Source organism: Rhinolophus ferrumequinum, chromosome 21 (assembly GCF_004115265.2).
Source record: "Rhinolophus ferrumequinum isolate MPI-CBG mRhiFer1 chromosome 21, mRhiFer1_v1.p, whole genome shotgun sequence".
In the NCBI taxonomy this organism is placed as follows: Eukaryota; Metazoa; Chordata; class Mammalia; order Chiroptera; family Rhinolophidae; genus Rhinolophus; species Rhinolophus ferrumequinum.
This window is the reverse complement of record NC_046304.1, coordinates 42,022,750-42,039,187: the sequence shown is the minus strand read 5'-3', so window position 1 is coordinate 42,039,187 and position 16,438 is coordinate 42,022,750. Positions and strand designations below refer to the sequence as shown.

General features: G+C 34.6%; 1 protein-coding gene across 11 annotated transcripts in view; it reads right to left on the bottom strand.

The window, feature by feature from the left end:
* The window catches only part of TANC2 (tetratricopeptide repeat, ankyrin repeat and coiled-coil containing 2), a 283,842-nt gene that overhangs the window by 84,827 nt on the left and 182,577 nt on the right, over positions 1–16,438 (bottom strand). The window lies entirely within an intron of this gene.

The window sequence follows — 16,438 nt, the reverse complement described above, 5'->3', positions numbered from 1 at the left end:
ATAAACAATGGCAGGTGAGTTAGAGCCATTTGATATTCTAGTTGGTAAAACACAAACACTGCTCGAACAGTAATGATTTATGAACAGTCAGAAAGTCAGGGTAATATTCAAAATTATTACACAATGGGGATGGCCCAGGCACCAGCAATCAGGATGAATGCAAAGTAGTACAGGTGTAGGATCCTGAAGGCCTTCTATGCCTGGGGATAACCTTTTAACTGTTGGATTGTGGGGAGATGCAGAGTTGGAGTTTCTGGGCGAGAGACCAGGCACCCAGTTGGCTGACAGCATCAACTCTTTACCAACCAGTAAGGATGTATTTCAATATTTAATAACCAATATGGCCGCTCCAATACATATTAGCCCCAGAGAAAGCAATGTAAAGAGCAGTTGTCTGTTTCTTTTAAAATACCAATGAAAACAGTAATTCCTTTAAGTTCATGATGGTATTTTAAAAAATCTAATAGGTATATAAAGGAAATAAAGCCTCTAAAAGCTCTGATGGTTTAAAAGGTCTTCAACATGTTAAGCAGTCAAGGAAGCAGAAACCAAACTTTTACCTAATGTCTTTGCACCTGTACTGATTGTATTCATACCAACTAAGGAAAAAAAAAGATTTTTTGCTTATACACACCTTTCTTGAGGACAAATCCCTATTGCTTTTCTCAAGATTTTTTTTTCTGTGTTTACATAGTTGTGGCATATGCTAAGGGCCAAGCATTGAGTTCTACATTCAATAGTTCTCTAAAAATACATAATAGATGTGACTTAGTTTCAAAGATCAACCTTCTAATTATATTGATGGTAAAAAGAAGTCCTGCCTGACCTCCCTTATCTGGGCTAAATGCTTTCCTAATTATTCTGAGAGTAGCTCTGAGATGTTTCATTTCATCTCTCTGGAACCAGGTATTTCAATTCTGTATCTTTAACCTTAGCACAGTGCTTTAACACAGAGTAGGTGCTCAATAAGTGTGAACTGAAAGAATCAATTACAAACAAGGTATTTCACGAACACCATTTTATATTTTGGAGAATAAAGGCCAGGAGTGGGAAGGGGACGAGAAGAGATGGAAGGGAAATCATAAAGGGGGAAATGAGATCTATTTACATTGCTTGTATTATTCTAGAACATACTTAAACCACTTATACATCATAAAATGACATCTAGAAATGGCAGCTTACTTGACAAAACACACATGTACATGTATGTAAGCATGCATACATGTACACACTCTCATTTACAACGGTCTGAAAGCCATTAGAATGATAACTGAGCACTTAAAAAAAGGGTAACAATTCCAAAAGTAATGCAAATAATTAAAAATATAAAGCCAAACTCTAATAATAGAAGCAAATAGTTTCCTTATCAGTTCAAAAATGTTCTAAATTTTCACTTAAAAAAAGGGGGAGCTGTGACGATACAGCTAGATGGTCACTTATAATTTCTTGATTAACATTTCCTTGCCAAAACTATTTTCAAATCCATGACTATAAGTACAGAAATCTGAAACATTAGACTTTAACTTCCTAAAAATATTCTTTTTAATTCTAGTGTCTCGTAGCTAGTAGAGTCTATTTTACTTTCCTTAAACATTATTTTATTGCGCTATAATTCACATAACCTAAAATTCACCTTTTTAAAGTATATAATCCAGTGGTTTTTTGCATATTCACAAAGTTGTACAACCATTACTAAATCCTGAATATTTTTATCATCCTCCAAAGAAAACCCTTTACTCATTAGTTGTCACTCCCCAGTCCCCCTTCTTCCAGCCCCTGGCGACCAGAGACTTTCTCTCTATAGATTTGCCTATTCCAGACATTTCACATACATGTTATCATATAATAGGTGGCCTTTTGTGTTTGGCTTCTTTCACTAAGCAAGATTTTGAGGTTTGTTCATGTTGTAGCCTGATCAGTGAGTGCTTCATTCTTTTTGTTGCTGAATAATATTCTATTATACGGGTATATCATGTTTTGTTTATCCATTTATCAGCTGAAGCACATTTGAGTTGTTTCCACTTTTTGGCTATTATGAATCATGCTGCTATGAACATTCGTGCCCAAGTTTTTATGTACACGTTTTCAATTCTCTTGGGTATATATCTTTGAGTGGTACTGCTGGGTCATATGGAAACTCTATGTTTAACTTTGTGAGAAAGTACCAATCTGTTCTATTTTACTTTTGCTATTTTTCACAGAATAGTTTTTACAGAATAAAAAAAATTTATAGTAATAAATATTCACTATAGAAAATTTAGGAATAGATAAAATAATAATTGTATTCCCACTAGCCAGAGAGGAACCCTATTCACATATATTCTGAGCTTTGTCTACAGCAATATACTTATTTTAAAAACAAGAAAAGGGATCAGACTACAGATACTGTTTCATAATCTTTTTTTCACTTAGCAATTCCAGAGTTCTAAAAAAGTTGATTCTGTCAGACTTGCCAACTTAATGGTTGCTTCAGTGGAGAGACTGATTCTTGGGGTGCCTTATTCCACCATTTTCCATGATGTCACTTGACAGTAGGGGGCCGCTAACCATTCATGGGGTTTACTGGGTATTTGAGTGCCCTGAGTGGGCAGACACTCAGACAAACATGCTGAGCTCTGGCTGAACAGTCACTGGACTCTCCGGGAGGAAAAAGAAAACAGAACATCAGTTGGCTTGAGATGAGTCTAATTAGCCTAGATACCTAAAGTCACACCGAATTTAGGGAAGGAACACAGAAATGGTTTCAAAACTAGAATCAAAACCTCATTCTGAATCCAAAGTCCAGTTTTTTTTTCCTATTATGTTATGTTGCAACTGCTCTATAGGATGTCACTGTTAAATCTTGAAGTAACCTGAGTTCTCTCACTGATGATTTGAACTGATAGGCTTAGCTGACAGGTTAGGCTATCTTTTCTCCTTCACCTTTCCTATGCGTTCCTTTAGGAGCTGCATGCGTGGCCAGAGATGACCTTTCCAGGGAGGTTAAAGCTACTCAGAGACACTTGCTTTCTAACCTAATTTGTCTCTTCAGGTCTGAGATTACAGTTTGCATCAAAAGGGGCTTTCGTGAATATGACCAATGCCAACTTATAAAATGGAATAAGTATAGACTCAATTTAAATGTTTAAGTTTTAGTTTTTCAGAAAAATTCTATTAACATAACTTGTTCTCATGTAGATGTAATCTCTCATATTTTATTCTACTGAGAAAGCTTTGACATTTAAAAAAGTTATTTTAAAATTTTTCTAAAAACGTAATCAATTCACAAAAGCCTCAAGGGAAGAACAGACAAAATTAGCCTAGTACCATATGGTAAAACAAGTGTAGCTACCAAGAACAGCCTAGAAACAATTTCTGTACCTCTGAACCTATGGCTTTTGTCAGATCAGTATGATAAAAGAAAGACATACTTTTTACATACCAACAGTAAATTTGGGGCACATGAATAAGGCAATACTTTGGCTTGTATAGTGGGACATGAAGGTAATGAATATTCTCTGGAGAATTCATGTTCCTAAATAAATGTTTCTTTGTTTGGGATACCAGCTGGCTTTCAAGAGATTTTCTAAGACAGAAACCACTGAAATAATTCAGTAAAAAATTACCACACAACTATAGCTGAGCTAAGGGAAAAAGATGAGCTAATCCATACCATTTAGTAACAGATGTGGCTTTCTTACCCCTGGCACTCAAGAGGTGGCAGGCAGTCCCAGGGCAGCAATAGAATGGGAAGACCACCCTATCCTTCTCAAAACATGCTAATAAAGTATATTGACATCTGGAATTTACTTCAAAATTCATAAAAAATGACTGGTGGATAAAGACATGGGTAGATGGATATAGACAGGTGATATAATAAGATAGTAAAATGCGGATGATATTATCGAGGTGGTGGGTATGTGTTTATTGTAAAAAAAAATTTTTTTTCGTATATCTGAAAATTTTCCAAATAAAACACTGAAGGAAAAAACATTCCAATAGGGCACACAAATAAGACAAACTTTGGAAAGCAGTTGTTAAAAGGGGTTTAATAATCACTCCATATCAGATCAGTGTGTGTATCTCTTCAGTGCAAATTAGGCTTGCAGCCGACAAATGGACAAATGAATTCGCTCTAGGAAACAGTCTCTGTGAGACCATCAATAAGTATAATTATATACCTAGGCTTATAGAGAAAATTGACCTTTCTTTAACTGAGGTAAAGAGTAAACATTTAAAAAACAAAAGGGCATTAAGGCTAACAGATCAGCTTGCTCAAATGCAAATATAAACAGCTGCAGCAAGGGGAAAGAGGAAGTGGAAGTCGGGGCAAAAGAGCTCTAACTGGATTTAGACTAAAGCATATTTACTCATGGAAAACAACCATGAATCATCTTAAAAGAAGTCAGTCACAGGACCAGCAGAAGAAAGGGTGTGTGTAACACAGCCAAGGTCTGGTGAAAACAGGAGCAGAGTTGTATTTCCTCACATTCTTCCATAATGACTGTTAAGTCTAGCCTGGAAGCACCTCTGCTCCTCAGTACAAAAGAGAACTTCTTAGGGTTCATGCCATGTACACTATTCACAGAGCAGAGGAAAAACACATGCGCTTCAGACAAAACCTGGTATCACATTAGCACCAAACATAAGTAAAAAAAATGCCTATTTTTTTAATTAAGAAATACTTAACCCAAGGCACATTCAATTGTCTACTGAATTTCCAGAAGGCTCACTCTCCCATTTACAAGAGTCAAATCTCTTTAGGGTCTATTGTTTCTTCTTGGTGCTCTGGAATAGAACTACAGTAGGCAGCTATTTTTCCTACCCCAGGAAATGAGTTTTTGAAGATTGTAAAGCAATTTGAAGCAGGTCCTAAAGGACAATCTAAAGATAACAGTCTGCTTATTCCGGATAACTTCTGCTTAAAAAAAAAAAAAAAGATTAAATAAAGCAGAGTCACTTTTTGGGTCAGCAGGGAAACATAGCAAAGTGTGTAAAACTGTGGACTCAGAGCCAGATGCCTCAGTTTGTAACCTGTCTCTGTTCCTTTCTACCTGTGTGACCTCAGGATAGTTACTTATGTTCTTGATATCTCAGTTTTCTTCATTTTAAAAATAGGGATAAACAATCACTCCATGAGGACTGAATGAGTTAACACATGTAATGTGCCTAGGACAGTGTCTGGTTGTTAACTGTGGTAGCTGCTAGCACTGGCCACACTATGAAGCCAGAAAAAGACATCCAGAGTAACCACAATCACCCCTGCCCATACACACTTATTTAAAATAAAACAAAAAGGATATTGAGAACATACTGACTCTCTCTGAGCCCTCTTCTTTTTGAGGCTTCGGACTTATCTCCCTCCTTCCTTTCACGACCCAAAATTTTGAAAGAGCCATGCTTGTTATCTTCACTTCCATAGCAGTAACACATTCTAGCCGGGTCTCCTCCTATTTTATTTACTCTGCTGAAATTGTTTTGGAGAAAGTCACTAAAGACTTTCTAACTGTTAAGTCCAATGATTTATTTTCAGTCTTTGTGCTTCTTAACCACTCCTCAGTATTTAACACTTTTAACTAACCCCTACTTTTTAAAATACATTCCTTCTTGGGCTTAAGAGGACAATACTTTCTTCTAGTTTTTTTGTGTTTTCCTCCTGATGTGTCTTTAATGATTCTTCCCCTTCTGGTCCAGCCCTAAAATATTGGCATGTAAGGTTCTACATTTTATTGTTTTTCCTTCCTTCTTCCTAATCTCCCTGGGTAATCTCAATGGAATAGATTAATGGCTTTCACAACGATCTAAGTGGTGATGGCTTATATTTCTATTCCAGATCTCAGTCCTAAGCTCCTGTATAGCATTTTGGACAACTTATAACAGTTATGTATTTGGATTTCCAGTAGAAATCTCAAACTTAACATGTTTAAAACTAAAGTTATTATTATCTCACTCACCTTAACCTGTTCAGTCTCTTCTATTTGTTATCTCAGCTAATGAAATATCACTATCTGCCTGGTCTTCCAAGATAGAAACTTGGGACTCACCAGGATTTCTTCTTCCTTAATTTTTACATATAATTTGTCACAGGTTCTATCAATTACTCTTGAGAAATATCTTTCAGATATAATTCCTTTTTTCTTCTCCCATCTCACTACTACTTATAGTGGTGTAACCTTGGAGGAGTTGCTGAATCTAAGCCTCAGTTATGTCATATGTAAAATGAGGATAAAAAGAGCATCTACAATATAAGGTTAAATGAGAAAATGTATGTTAAGTTCTTAGCTCAGAACCTTAATCCTCAATGAATGATAGTCATATAATTTAGGTCCCCAATATCTCTTGCTTTTACTATGTACTTAAACAGGCTTTAGTGAACAACCTTGCATCCCACACATCCCTTCTGTAAATAGCCAGCAAATATATGCATTTGACATGATCATGTCAACCTCTGCACGTCTGTCCTCATATCTCATCAATTCACTCTACTGCAATCCCCCACCATATTAAGTCCTTATTAACTAGTACAGTTCTTATTCACATGGCACATATATTCAGTAATAGTTACTAAGTGAACTCATGAGTGACAACAGTGAATATGGATTTTCCAATCTCAACTGCAGGGAAATGTGTATAGACTTGGTTTTATTAGAACAGGAAGGCTAGGGGAAGACAGTTATAGGCTGTAAACCCAGGTCTTTGGAAAATCACTGCTCTGCACTATGACAATAAAAGGAAATAAATCATTTGTTTGCCACCTTCATGGATACATTCCTGTTTAAAGGCTACTGTCATAAACATTAAATAATAAGACGGGACAAAAATGTTATTTTCCAAGCTCAGTGCACATTATAAGGAAGGCCTGGATGCTGGCCAAGGCACTGACAATCAAAGAATTGTATTCCTACAGGAAGCTGGGGGAAAAGAGAAAATGTGCCTTGGAGTTAGTGTCCAGAGAGGACAGAATAGATTTTTTTTAAAGACTGTTTTCCTTTATTTTAGAAAAGTCACTAAGAAGGCTGGATCAACACACATCCATTTGGTTAACTAACGTCTTACTAATGCTACATGTGAGATTTATTGCTGTGAAAAAGATGACCACACTTAATTATAAGTACAATATGTATTTTAGCTTATAGAGAACCCAATTCTAACTACCAAGACAGTCATTTTCTAATGAGAGATGGATTTATGCTCTAGTCCACTTCACCTATAATTTTCTTTAAACAACAAAAAATTGTTTTTAACTTTTTTTTTCTGTTTTTTGGTTTTTTTTTTTGTTTAAGGAGACTGCAGCTCCCAATGGCCCAGGTGGAGACTGAACCCGCAACCCTGATGTTATTAGCACCACGCTCTAACTAACTGAGCTAACCAGCCACCCCTCTTTTAAAAAATTTGACATGAATTTCCACTTCTGGCCAAGATGGAATAACAAGGACTAGATTTACCCTCCTACCTAAAACAACTCCCAAACAAACCAACCTCTGGACAAGATATACGAGTATGAAACAATGGTTTTTCAAGACACTACACATAGACAATGAAAAACAGTAATCCTCCCTCCCCCCGCAGAGATGAAAAACAAATGAGGCAAACTGTATGACCACTTACTGCCTTGAGAAAATTTCTATGCCACAATGTAGGGTGGGATAACCCAGTTAGATTCTGGCACACACCCTTAGTTGAGGAGATGGAGCTAAGACTCCAGGGAGACCAAGGCAGCAACTGATAAAAGGATAGAGCACTGGAAAGGAGAAAGCTTTACAGAAATAATTCTGGAGATTTGTGTAGAGTAATCAGCAGAGTATTGATTGGCACACGTATTTGAGAAAACGACCCAAGACCAGGAAAAGACTTAAGCTAGAAGACTAGAGGGAAGAGTGCCCACTGCTTACATAGGGCCAGAAATAAGTGCCTGTTCCCACCAGCCAGAATGGAAAACATCACAATATACAGGACACTGGGTAGAATACTCAGAAAAGTCTTGTCTCACTAGTATAGAATAAGACCTGTAATAAATATTGTTCTGGTCCTACTCAACAAATCTTAATGGCAAGGTCATCATACTGCTACCAAATAACTTAATCACATTCCAGAAAAGGTTAAAGAATATTTATAAGAATACAAAAATATCCAACACCCAATGAGGTAGAATTTAAAATGTCTAGCACCTAAACAAAGATTATCAGCCATGCAAAGAAGCAGGAAAATATGAACCATAATTAGGAGAAAAATAAATCAATTAAAATTGACCCAGAACTGACACAGATGTTAGAATTAACAGAGAAAGATATTAAAACAGTGACTATAAGTATATTCCATTGGTTCAAAAGTGGGGGTATGGAAGATAAGAAAGACCCAAATTAAATCTCTAGAGAAAAAAAAACTACAACATCAGAAATAAGAAACACACTACATGGAAAAAAAACCCAACAAAAACACACTACATGGGATTAGTGATAAATCAGAAAAGAATATATTATTGACATTACAGAAGATGAGTGACATTGAAAGACACAGGAATAAAAAGTATCCAAAATTAAACACACAGAAAAAAACAATCCTCTAAAATAAAAAGAGCATCAGTGAACTGTGAGACAACTTCAAGTGGCCTAATATAGGTGTAATTGGTGTCCCTGAAGGTGGGAGGACAGAAAATATATTTAAAGAAATAATGGCTATAATGTTTCCAAATTTGATGAAAACTATACACTCACTGATCCAAGAAGTTCGATGAGCCCCAAGTGCAAGAAATATGAAGAAAATGACACCAAGGCACATCATAATCAAATTGTTCAAAATGAATGATAACGAGAAAACCTTAAAAGCACCCACAGAATCAAAAGACACATTAAGTATAGAGGAGCAATCTGGATGACAATAGATTCCAACAATAGGATGACAGTAGATTCCTTTTCAGAAACAATGCAAATGAGAAGGCAATGGACCTACAGCTTTAAATTATGAAAAGAAACAAAGCAAAACAAAACCTGTCAACTTAGAATTTTATACCCAGAGAAGACGTTTTTTTAAAAATAGTGGCCAAATTAATTTTTTCAGCTTTTATATATCTGAAAAAGTCTTTATCATCAGCAGATCCACAATACTAGAAATGTTAAAAGAAGTCCTTCAGGAAAAAGAGAAATGATACCAGACAGAAATGTTGATTAACACAGTAATCAAGAAGATGTGATATTAGCATCAAGACAGACAAATAGATGCATGGAACAGAAGTAGTCCAGAAACAGATTCATATATGTATGGATGACTGATTTTTGATAGAGGTGCGAAAGGAATTCAGGGTATATCTATATGCCAAAAAACAAAAACAAAAAAAACTGTGATACATGTCACACACCATATATAAAAATTAACTCAAAATCAAACATAGACCTAAATATAAAACCTAAAACTGCAAAACTTCTAGAAGAAAATGTAGGAGAAAATGTGTGGCCTTAGGTTAGTCAAAGAAATCTTAGCTATAACACCAAAAGAATGATCCAGAGACAATAATTCATAAATTGAACTTTTAAAAACTTCTGTTCTTCAAAAGACATCATTAAGAGAATGAAAAGACAAGCCATAAACTTGGAAAAAATATTTGCAAAAGCACATATCTGATAAAGGACTTGCAGCCAAACTATGTAACACACTCTCAAAACTCAATAATAAGAAAAGAAACAACCCAAGTGGACAAAATATTTTAGCAGACACTTCACCAAAGAAGGTATTTATTTGATAGCAATTTAAGCACATGAGATGACCCATCATAAACATAATGTTGTACAGCAGATCTCTAGAACTTTTTCATCTTGTATGACTAATACTTTATACCCACTGAACAGCAACTCCCCATTTTCCCCTCCCCACAGGCCCTGGTAACCACCATTCTACTTTGTGGCTCAATGAGTGTGACTCCTTTAGATACCTTATATAAGCAGAATCATGCAGTATTTGTCCTTTTGTGATTGGTTTATTTCACTTAGTATAATGTCCTCAAGATTTACCCACGTTATAGCATATGACAGTTATTTCCTTCTTGTTTATGGCTGAATAATATTCCATTATATGTATATGCCACATTATCCATTCATTCATCGATGGATGGTTAGGTTGTTTCCACCTCTTTACTATTGTAAGAAATGCTGCAATGAACATAGGATGGGAATGCAAACATCTCTTCGAGATCCTGATTTCAATGCTTTTGGATAAATACCTAGAAGTAGGATTGCTGGATCACATGGTAGTTCTATTTTTAGTTTTTTTTAAGGAACTACCATACTGTTTTCTATAAGATCTGTATCATTTTACATTCGTAATAACAGTGCACAAGGGTTTCAATTTTTCCATGCCCTCATCAACACCTGTTATTTTGTTTTTTTTTTTAGTAATGGCCATTCTAATAGATGTAAGGTGTATTCTTTGCTGATTTAATTTGCACTTCCCTGATGATTAGCAATGTTGAGCATCTTTTCATATACCTGTTGGCCATCTGTACGTTTTCTTTGGAGAAATGTCTATTCATGTCTATTGCCCACTTTTAAATCAGGTTATTTGTTTTTTTGCTATTGAGTTTTAGGAGTTCCTTATATATTTTAGGGGGGGTATTAACCCCTTATCAGTTATATGGTTTGCAAATATTTTCTCTCATTCCATAGGCTGACTTTTATTCTATCTCTTTTTAAGTACTGTAAAATACAAATGCCAAAGTAATTTCTTTCAATTATAACTCTGTTACTTTTGGGTTCTAGATATCTTTCACATTAGAATTCAACTTTTCCCCTTATCTTGAATGTAATTTAACCTATGTTTATTTCTCTTTTTCTTTTTTCTTATACTCTACTTGTCTCCCCTATTATTGTTCAGTTAATACAGCTAAAAACACTGAGTTACTGTTAGTGATTCCATATGGAAAAGGACCTTACAATGCAATTCCTTGTGTTAATTCTCTACTGGCATAGAAGTGATTTTAGTCTCTGTTTTTGAATGGATTAATAAAATTCATTAAGCATTGTCTAGGCACTTTCTCATACATTATTTTAGTATATCGGCTTCTTTAATTACTGTCCATCACATGTTCTCTTTCATGGTCCATCTGGCAGTGTCCATGTTTTAAAAAAGTTCTTCAGCTTTTCTTATGGATCAATAGAATTAATTTTAAGGTAATAACAAACCATAACCTGTCTTCTCCAAAACTACATTTTTAATTTTTCTCCATTCTATACTAGACAAGGATGATAGCAATGAAAACTGTAAGACAGAGAAATGACATTATTGGAGCTACTTTTTAGAAAGATTAATTTGGCAGCCAGGCATTAGCTTGATTAGAATATGGAAAGACCAGGGCAGGGAGAAGAGCTAACTAGCTGTACTGAGAATGGAGAACGGAAGAATGCGAGGAATTCTAACAGAACCTTCAGGGTGTCATAACTGACTGGAGATAGGAGATAATAAAGATGGTGATTCTAAGCTGACTCCAGAATTTAAAAGCTCAATGAGAGGGAAAATTGGGGTACTATTAATAGAAATAAGAAAGAAGCTGTTTGGGGCTAATGAATCACTGTGGTACCCTCTCTGATCATAGCCCCTGCTGAAAGAACAGCCATCTGGCAATTCGTGTTTATATGCAACTCTGTTTCCCATCTGTAACACCTCAGAATTCTGAATATCTACAATTAGCCATTGTATTGCTATTATTATACTGCTTATTGCTTTTTACATTATATTGTCTATGACATAGCACAGCATGGTGTTTAAGAGCACAGGCTCTGGAGTTGGCCAGATATGAAATGAATCCTGGCACTGCCGATTACTAGACATGTCTCCTTAAGCAAGTTATTTAATCTCTCTAAATCCCAGTTTCCTTACTTCTACCACTTACATCAAAGAGATGTGAGGATTACGTAAGAACATGTTTAAAGCTCTTAGAACTATGTCTATAAAGAATAAGCACTCCAATAAATGTAAGTTATCACTTTTATATCTATTTAAAGCGTCCATTCTCAACATTTGTCTTAGTATTTTAAGAAGTCCACTGTATCCTAGTAATGTAGGGATAAAAAAAGGGAAAGGCTTATTTTACTCTGGGAAATAATACTTTGACTCTTTGAATAACTTCTATATTAAATTTCAGCTTTCTGACATTGGTCTCACAGGAAAACATTTTTTTAATGAGAAAAATTTGGAGTCATTGCTGAATGGAATTTTCAGGAAGGAAACAAAGATCTTTGGAAAACAGTAATAGAAGTAGGGAAAATCTAACTCTCCCAAATGTTGCCACTTTTTACATGTTTCCTCATATTTAATACTGCAAAATGTAGGGAAAATATAAAAATAGTAAAGCTTTTAAAATATGAAACATTTGATAAAATAATTATTAATATATAACTATGTCAATATAATTTTGTGCTATTATATTGCTGGCCTTGAAGGTGAGACACAGAGTTATTTTTATTGGAGCATCAAAACTGGCTAATTACTTGAAATTTAAGATTTAACATTTTTAAGTGAATCTAGTGATGAAATAGCTATGGTCCAACAAAGGAAATTCTCCAGTTCTCTACTTTATTAGTATCTGGGGAAGTTACTCCATAAAAAAAACCTCTTATATACCAAAAGATTGGAAAGCCTGGGTCATTTTACTGCATCAAAAAAATGTTTTGCAAAGTGTTACCTAAGTAAATTTGTTGGCATTATGGCTACTTTAATAAGATTTAGTCACGTTTGGGACAAAAAAATGATAGAAAGATTAACCGGGAAGCTGATTCTTTAAATCTAATTTAGATCAAAACATCAAAATGGCTTAATGGTTAAATTATTAGTTTGGTGCAAAAGTAATTGCGGTTTAAAATTTTAAAAATAATTGTGAAAACCTCCAATTACTTTCGCGCCAACCTAATATATTTTTTTTATTGTACTTAAGGCATTTAAAACATTTTCAGTTATTTACTCTTGCAGAATTAGATAATTAGAATTTTTTTCATGTTACTCCACAGCCCTTCTTTAACTGGGTGTGTTATTTAATGCAAGAGGTCAATGTGTGCCCGTTCTTCTTTTTCTCAAAGGCTATTTCTCCCTTGTGGGTCTTGTGCGGGAACTTTGTTGTATACTAGCTACTGTTTGGGTTTTCAGAATTTAAGATGGAGTTTACCAAATAAGGATGGCTTATATAAAAACCAGATCTGTGTACCTATCTGAAGGTACTTTAACAAGTAGTGATCTGCTTTAAAAAAAAAAAAAATCACAGCCAGACTACTCCAAAAAGCATAAACTAGTTTCTAGCAGACATTCAAAGACATCCAGTGTGAGTACTGCACTTTCAAATTTTGGGGTGCTTTGCAAAACAGAGCTGGAAGTTATGTGCATGCAACCTTATCTCTGGATTTTGAATTTACCTAAACAGAAAGAAATTTAATCTTGTAAAAATAAAACAATGAACAATGAGATAGAAAAGACTGATGGAAATATTCTTTTGTAAATGTGAGAGCCAGCCCGGCAATGATCAAGATGACTAAGCAACCTCAGGGATGTGTGATTCAGTGGGCTAATGCAAAATTATTAGCTTCATGACATGCATCTTAGTCATCTTCATAAAGGACTCATTGTTTTGGAAAAGTAAGGGACTCACAAATGGTATGAAACACTGATTTTATTTGATAAAAATTGAATTCTTTGCTTTGACAAAGCCAAGCTAACTGTGGCAGGGTCAATTTCACATAAATTCTACCAATGAGTCAGACTATCATTTGCACATACACCCTCCAACCTAGTATCTAATAAAGCAGTTATTAATTAAACTCAATGCCTGTGAATGGCCATTTATGTAATGGGATTTAGTAAAAGTCCTAAGGAAACCAGCATATTTTGAGAAATAAGTTTTAATTATGAATGTGTAATCTCTTTAAGCACAACAGTGTGATTATGATTTAATATTAGGCAGGTCAGAGTCTTATCATTAATAATTTGTTGTTAATTTACTCCAAGTAATGACTATTCATAGTCATTTTGCTAACATTTGTTTTGTATATTTTAACTCTCCCTGCTTCCCTTTATATATTCCATCATAAGGCTTATTACATTCACCCATAAAAACCAACACCTCTTCCTTCCTTTTATTAGGCAGCAAAATTAGTTTCTGTCTTTCTCTGTGGAAGGAGATTCCATTAACATGATCAGAAAGATTGAGAAGTTCCAGGTGGATAATTTCTAGCCTAACTCCACATTAACATGCTGATGATTAATTTTTTTTTTAAATGGACCCCAAAATAATTTTAAAAACTGGAGTTAAAAACTTTAATAAGGTTTCAAGTCAGTATCAGTGAAGGACATTAGGTTTTGGGGGTAGGAAAGGCACTTGTGGAAGGTTAACCAGCTCTACACCCTGCACTAGTATATAGTCTTCCATAACTGTTTGATCCTTAAAGCTCAAGCTCTTGATGGTTGACAGCTAGGAAGCTAGTAAACTTGCTGTAATGGGATCCTGAACAGTGCACTTATGTGACCTTCTCCCCAGTGTTGGACTGGGTTTCTGGAAACATCAATTTTGACAAGACAGCTGTTCAAAACAGCTGTCCTAAGGAAAAAAAAAAAGAAAAAAAAAGACTTTTTAGTACCAGTGAAGCAAATGTAAATACCTTACTTGAAGATCCAAATTCTAGCTCAGATGTTACCCTGGCAACATCTATCTCAGCAAGCAAAAGACTACCATTATGATCAAACAAATGCAGTTACTATGAAGGTAATTGTTAAAATGAATTATACTTGTATTCTTAAACCATGTTCATGAACAGCTTCTAACCAATTCTCAAACTACCTTTTTTTGCTTTCTGTAAACAGATTGTATGATCCTTAAAGGCATAAAACTTATCTTCAATTATAATGGTATCCTCTGAACCATTGTGATCTGGGGCCCCTTTTAGAGGGTTCACAAAGTTAAAACTATTTTCATAATACTAGTAGGTTATTTCTCTTTTTCCATTCTCATTCTCTTACAGTGTACAGTGGAATTTTCTAGAGCTTACACGATGTTAATACATAACGGGTCTATTATTGTTTTTAAAAAATGGACAGATATTTTAAAATTTTTCAGTGTTAATTTCTAACATGGTAAATATCAATAGATATAACTCATACAAATACAAACTTTTTAGGGTCCTCAATAATTTTTTAAGTGTGTAAAAGGGCACGGAGACCAAAAAGTTTAAGAACCACTGCTCTAAACAGAATAGTGTAGGACTGCCTGTGTGAAGCACCCAATAAATGCTTGCCATATTCAAGGGATATTATTTCAGATAATTTGTATACTTGGAATCAGTCAGTAAATTTAGTACCTACTGCATAAACTACAGTGTAAATGTCCATTAACTACCTTCTCTGAAGATCCAGGGGCTTTTAAAACCAGAATTGTGATTTTAAAAAGTATTTCATATGACTTGAGTAATATTTTAAAGTATAGAAAGATATACCTCTAATGTAGAAAGATATATCTTAATTTAGACTAAAAAAAAGGTTTCCAATTACTTTATTACTTTGTTTTTGGGTAAGTTGTTTTATTCCAATAATAACCAAAAGAAGAAAAAGATAAAAAACTGAAATATGACTGCAATTTGTACGTACCTTCAAATAAAAAAGACAACATGTTTTTTAAAAATCATCCTCGGAAAACAATGATTCTGTTTCTACGATAAAGGGCAATGTTTGGGGTATAATGATCACAAACTATAAAAGTTTGTCAAGCTGATCTATGGAAACATAAGTAAAGTCTGTCCAAGCTGGCTTTACCTTCTTGTTAACGTGTTTTAAGTTATATCATAAGCCACAGAGTGCACTTGTAAACAGTAATCAAGATAACATGTTTCTTTTTGAGGGAAGATTATTTAGGGTCTGGGGCCTCAAAGTTCTAGATTAAAGTACACTGATTTTAGAAGGCAAAATACTGCTTAGTAAACATCCAGTCTCCTATGGATTAATGACCTCATCTGGATGGCATGTACTAACCATTTAGACTGCTGAAAAGAAATCCTCTTGAAAGAAAAGACAACTTGAAGGAACTGAATGAAACACTAATATAGTACCTTTATCAATGGACAAACTCCATCTTTAATTATTAATGTAAACAATAACTTGAGAAACTGTTGCAAGGAATATAAAATTAGTTTTGTTAAGGATGCATCATTTAGGGAGAGAGCTTCTTAAAGACTTAGCTTTGAAAAATATCTTTGGATGTACTTTGGTTTTACTGAACGTTTAAGCTGAAGCTCAACGCAGTAGAAAAGATTTTTGTTGTATTCAAGATACAACTGATATTTGTATGTAAACATCAAGCTCACTAGAATGCATTTGTCAAAGATCTTACTAAATCTCCAGATACTAGAAGTGGGCATGTGCCATTTAGTATCAATAAAACCAAACATGAAGAGTTCTCAAAATACACAGCTGAAATCTGTCAATTTTGTTTTCTATG